This window comes from Bidens hawaiensis, unplaced genomic scaffold, assembly GCF_021521415.1.
Source record: "Bidens hawaiensis isolate Kalapana, Puna unplaced genomic scaffold, B.hawaiensis_p1.1 tig00040766_1, whole genome shotgun sequence".
Taxonomy (NCBI): domain Eukaryota; kingdom Viridiplantae; phylum Streptophyta; class Magnoliopsida; order Asterales; family Asteraceae; genus Bidens; species Bidens hawaiensis.
This window is the reverse complement of record NW_027497218.1, coordinates 12,742-19,237: the sequence shown is the minus strand read 5'-3', so window position 1 is coordinate 19,237 and position 6,496 is coordinate 12,742. Positions and strand designations below refer to the sequence as shown.

At 30.2% G+C, this 6,496-nt stretch overlaps 1 pseudogene; it reads right to left on the bottom strand.

Moving 5' to 3' along the window:
* Positions 1 to 4,589: 4,589 nt before the first annotated feature.
* On the bottom strand, positions 4,590 to 5,368 carry LOC143592432 (LOB domain-containing protein 21 pseudogene; annotated as a pseudogene).
* Positions 5,369 to 6,496: the final 1,128 nt, after the last annotated feature.

The window sequence follows — 6,496 nt, the reverse complement described above, 5'->3', positions numbered from 1 at the left end:
CATTATTGAATACATCATAATGTACAGTATTATGACATGACCCATAAAATTAAGGGCTCACACATGAAAATAATTACAATTTTCTAGTACATTAAATACTACATTTTTCAAAAGTATAATTTGATGCCTTAAGAATCAACTATAACACTTAAAAGTACTAAAGGAAAATGAGTGTGTTGATTAGTAACATATGTACAAGAAAAGAAATGTCTGGTACTAGAAATTAAGATGTTATTAAACTCACCACCATTAAAATAAACCTAAAACAGGATAATTCTAAGGTTCATAGACAAAATAAAAATATTACTTTCAGTTGTAAGTTCTCTAAGGAAAAGCCTCATTGCAAATATATGCCATTATACTAGGCATAAACAATGAGACTATCCATAATTTAAAAGAGCACCTGGCTGAAATAAGTAGTCACATATTCATGATAGTTAAGTCTGCTAATTCTATATTCCAATTAATACATGATAGGTTGATTCTAGTTCTGTATATGTTTCCTTACCAAAAATCAACGAATAACTAACATGAGTGTTGTTGACAAAATTAGATGTTCAGGTTATCATAAACCATAATAAATTGTTCTAGTTATGCTTAAGGATACCTTATAAATTCTGGTAGTTAATCAGAATTTAGTATCAATACTTAAGTTGCGTTATGACAGTTGTGAGGTTTACATAGCCAACATAAAGTCACTCTTACATTAAATTCTCATCTTATTTGTTATCAATATCCGAATAGAAACATTTATAAGATAGAACTAGATGATACTATATACTTTCACAACTCTTGTTATCAATTTTTTTAATAAAAGACAAATGAGACCTATAAATGTCATCTATTAAAACCAAATTTTCATGAGAAATCATGACATGGTTGATGAGGATGATTTTTCATATAATCTCATTCTAAGTGATTTTAAAATCATGTGTTGGATGCCATAAACATCACTAGGCTTAAGGAATAAGTATGGGTCCACCCGAATTTATATTTCACTGACATTCGTGGAACTTATTCTAAATAGAATATTCGGATATAATTTATCATTTAACGACTATTTTCTTGTATCTAATCTATCTTCTATGCTCCACGGTCTTATAGAGATCCATTCATATATACTTAATTTAATATGATTTCTTTTAAATATGTCCCTAAGTTTCTTATGACATATGGACATTAAGGAAATCAAATTAAGTCTAACATATGAATGAAAGGTTCCTACGTCACGTACATCATCTAAACTTCTCATGTAGCTTTCCCAAGAGATTTGAAGATCAGTGGGAGCATTAAGTGTCTTAATCATAACTTGCAAGATTTGCAAGAGGTGGGGGTGAAAACCTGATATCATCTTAATTTACACCTCTTGTATAAGACACTGCTCCATCATAACCCTGTTCCATCAAAATTTATCTCCTTAGAATTTAATACTACTCTTACAAAAGTTTCATTATTGCTTAAATGTGGGTATATAGATTTCTTTCTAAACTAATCCTCACTAAGAGAAACTACAACAACTTACATTATTAACTTGTTTCTCTATTAGAATCTGTTTGTCTTCAAATATTGACCTTAAGTATGCCAATTTCCTAAAGGTTTCTAAGGTTAGTGGGAGTAGTAAAAGTCCTCATAATGACTTGTCAAAAGTACAAAAGGTGGGGGGAAGAGAGTCACTAAATTTTACTCCGAATTTAACTCATATTACACCTCTTGTACACCATACTGCACCAACTCTTACACATTTAGAATCCTGAGAATGATAGCAACCTAAACAAGAGCTAATCAATAAAACCGAAACTTTTAATAAACCCAATAATTAACTAAGGAGGTCATCTAAGTTTTTAAAAACCTACTAATTTTGAATGATTATATAACTCCCTTAACTAAAGTTGAAATGGATGTTGGAAAGTTTACTGATCCTACTTCTTCTAATTAAACCATTAACATCAATCAATCTTTTAAATGGAATACAACTATTATTAATCTAAATTAAATTCTATAAGTCACAATAACGTTTGGGATTTGGTTGAATCACCTAAGAGTGTTCATAACTAAACTAAATCCTAATACAAACGTTAAGACACTAAGAAGCATGATTGATAATGTTATATTCAAGAGGGAATACATCATCAAAGAATTTTCTTACCCATATTACAAAAGATTTCTTTGAGGATCATCATTGTTCAAAGTAGTTATAATATTTAAGAGCTACATTACATGAACATTTAAACAACTTTCCTAGCAACTAACTTGCATATTTACAGGTTCATAAAGAAACTTGAAGTTTTAAACCGAAGGTCAAAAAACATTTAGTCTGTAAGTCAATATAATCCATGTATGGGTTAATGCAAACATCAAAATGTGATGAAACCTTTATAAAATAATTTTTCATCAACAACTAAGTGGATCAATGTACATACCTCAAGATGAGTGGGAGCAACTAAAAACAAACTTGTCCTTATATAGATGACATTCTTTTGACAAGCATATGTTACATAAGTCTAAGTATTGTTTATACATACTTTGATATGATAGAGATATCCCTTACGTGATATATATCATAACAAACTGAGATAGACCCGAAGAGACATTTTTTTTGTTTTATAAGTATTAACTTAAAAGGGTCCTTATATATGTAACACACAATAATGCTCTCCTTTAGAGGATAATAGGATCACTGAGATTATTTCCTTATGCTTCATTAAGTAGAAGCCTTATGTAGGTACAAGTCTATACTCGTTCAGATATTACTCGAATTGCAACACACTAGATATGTCTAGACTAATGCGAAGCATCTAAAAGAGTATTGAAATATCTTTAAAGGAAACGAGGGACTATAATTTAAAAGAATAAGTGAGAATTCAAACCGGTTGATTACTCTAAACTTTGTCATATTTAAAAATAAGAAAAATTTAATTTTCGGGAGATATTCTTATGTCAGAAGATAATCTATCTCATGGAGGAGTCATAATAAACTGATAACAACAATTTAAATTTTAATGACATAATATGTTGATTAAATCTCAACGCAATTGTCAATAAATGTTGTTGAAAATTTATCATTGGACTCATAAGTTTAGGATCCTATAACTAAAGGTCTATTACCCATAAGTCTTATGAAAGCATTTATAATAAAGACGGGATTATTTATGACCATGCATAGTAGTATATCGTTATATGAATGACTAATTTTAATTGACTAATTATCAATTTTCCTCACTAGTTTGATTTTGTATGTCTCTTAATATGTTCAGTATGCGTAATGACATATAGACAAATTAGTATACAAATCAAATATTCTGAAGGACTTACTTGAAAATTTTGATCATAACTAATTAGATTTTAAATAAGAACTGCAGTATGATTAATGGGGGTCTTAAGTTGATATTCAATTCAATGACTGTATTTCTCTGCTCCAGTTTGAGTTTAAATCTAAAACGAGTGTTAAAATCTGCAGACTAATCTAACGCTCATAATAAATGATTATTCGGCCAAGTGGGAGAATGTAAGAATAAATATATGGATATATATATTTATGTATGGCTATCATTATCATTTATATAATAATAGATCAAAATTAATTAAATCATACCTTATTAATAATTAGCTAGGTAATTGTTGATGGACCATATTACCATTACTTGCTAATCAAGGGTTTCCCCTTGGGTATATATAAATATATGGAAGAGATTAATTAACATCATAAGAAAACCTAACCCTCACATTAAAGAAATTGGTGACCCCCTATATCTCTTCATAATTCGGTTTTTCAAGAACCCTAATCCCCATCACTAATATACATTCTAAAAGGGAACTCGACTAATCTGACTATCATGTCGTCTCGAGGATTCTCATCAGCCATGGCTACTCTCTCTGCTATAACAGGTATGTTTTAGTTATAGGTTTATCATAACATTCATGTTTTCTATTACATACGTGAAGAACAGATCTTACCTTTTACTTTCATCTAAGTAATTAGTGAATTACTTTTTTTTAAAGAGCTTTGAACATAATTTTGTTAACTTTTATAAAGGTTAAATTTGAGTAAAGAAAGTCAAAGTCAGATATATGACTATGTTTTCGTTTTGTACACTGTCAATGTTAATTATTTTTTTAATAATAAGTTGTTAGGCCTATGGGATATGTAATCTCGTTTCTATAAAGCACTTTAGTGGATTTTTTTATTAACTGAGTAACAGTTTTCTTTTCTCATATTTACTTCATGTCTCATGTTTTAAATGAGACTCAAATTCACAATCTTTGTTGCAAACTAAAAATAAATCAGGCATTTTTTTTTATTTTCAAAATTAAATGTCATATGTCTTGACTTTTCAAAAGGGTGTTAAGCAAAATTGTCCAAAATAGTGAATTATTATAAAGCGAACACGTATTAAATAAAACTTTATTATGACCAAAATGCAAAATATAATTTCTGTAATTTGCATATTTATTTGCCATACTATTGCAATTTCTAAATTTGAGATAAGAATTACAAATTGCATTTGCAAATACCATGAAAAGGAAGCACAAGAAAAGCATATGTTTTGTCAATTTTTTTCAAGATCAATAATACAACAAAGCCCATCAAGTCTCATTTTAATTGCTTCAAATCCACATAACAGATAAATTTTACACAGGACACAAACGCATAACATCTAGAAGCTGAGCTCATGAACTATATAGTAGTCTCATAGAAGTGGTTCAAATACAATTCTAGGAGAACATGCCTTATATCCCTAAATTAACAACCATAGAAGAGATAGGGAGCGCGTAGAGTCTTGTTATCATAGATATATACATAGTCAAACATTTGAGTGGAGTTTAAACCGATGTCATGGAAATGAGCGTGGACGAAACTCAGTCGTCAATCCACAACCCTGATCCACAACAAAGATGTCAAGAGATGTCATACCAAAATCCCCATCCAACATGGAGAATGGTGAAGTAGTAGTGGAACAAGAAGCATAAGATGTTCTAGTAGTAGAGCATCTAGCTAGCCGAGCTTTAGCCAAGGCTAGATCATGTTGTAGTTGGAACATCTTATCTTGTAAAGATGCTATTGCGCCAATACACCCATATACTGGGTCTTTGAGCCGCTCCTCGGCCTCAAACACCAGGGAATTGACTGCATCTTGTCTTTGTGGCTCGGGGACCTCGTTTAGGATCTTGGTGACATTGCTAGCCCCAAAGACCTTATGGACCTTGGCGAACTTTTTGGGCTCATCGGCTCGAAAATAAGGTGCAAAGAGGCAGTGAAGGGTGCACCTCCTTTTCATGAACTTGCAAGCTGCACAAGAAGAACTTGATCGTGGCTCTTGGCCTCTCATGGATTGGCTTTTTTTACCTCTCCCTTTCTTTGGTAAGTGTATATAAAGCATTTGATAGTGGGTGGGCTTTATTTATTGTACCCTCCAAAGAAATTTAAGAAATATTGGTGGTTGTTTACTCCAAAACTATTCGAGTTCCGCTTAAATCAAATGAGACGAACTCGAACTCGGGCTACAAAAAGGAGCTCATATATATAGAAAATAGTAATACATACACATAAAAATAATCAAATAAATAGTAAACGATGTATACAAACCGGATCCGGGTGAAAAGCATTCACACAAATTAAATTACTTGTGAGTTGAACTCGAGTTTTAAAGATAGAGTTTGAAACAAGTCAAGCTTAAGCTGCATTAAGTTAAACGAAACAAATTCGAGCTTACTTAAACTTAGACTCGACTTGTTTACAACGCTTGATTATTCTAACGAGACATCATTTTCATTAGCCTTTTCTTTGTAATAAATTAAAACTTTTGCCAAAATAATGTAAAAGGTTCAGATGCAACTTTTTTCAAAGTCATTAGAATTGCTTTTTCTCGATAGGTTCTAATCCTATAGTATCCTTTTTGTATGTTGGTAAAAAGTTGACTTGTATCTCCAACAAACCTAATATATACATAATTAGTTCATATAGAAAGGATGAAAATGGTGCGGAGCCTAGCTAATCATCAAAATGCGATACATGTATTTTAGATGAGGAACATAAATGCCCATATATAACAACATACTTAATTATATAATCTCCTAGCATATGTATGTTTTAATTATCTAACACGTATAGGGTGTTGCTAGTCTCTCCAACATTTTGTTTTAGTTAATAGTCTTCACTAAATATATCAAATTAGAAACTATTTTGTTATTATTACTTATTTTTATTATTATCACTGTAAATATTATTAATATTTTTTGTTTTAAATTTTTAATAGTATCAATTCTCACTCTCTCTCACACACACATGTCACACACATATTTATATATAATTTCATAAATATTATAATGCCCGACAATGATAATAATAAATATAATTATGATCAAGAGCAATAAACACAAAAAGAGAGAAACAAAAATAATAATAATAATAAAACATTATAGAAATAAAAAAATTTAAAAAGAGAACATAATATTTAAAAAATGTTAGATGATACTAATATATCAAATAAAATTATTG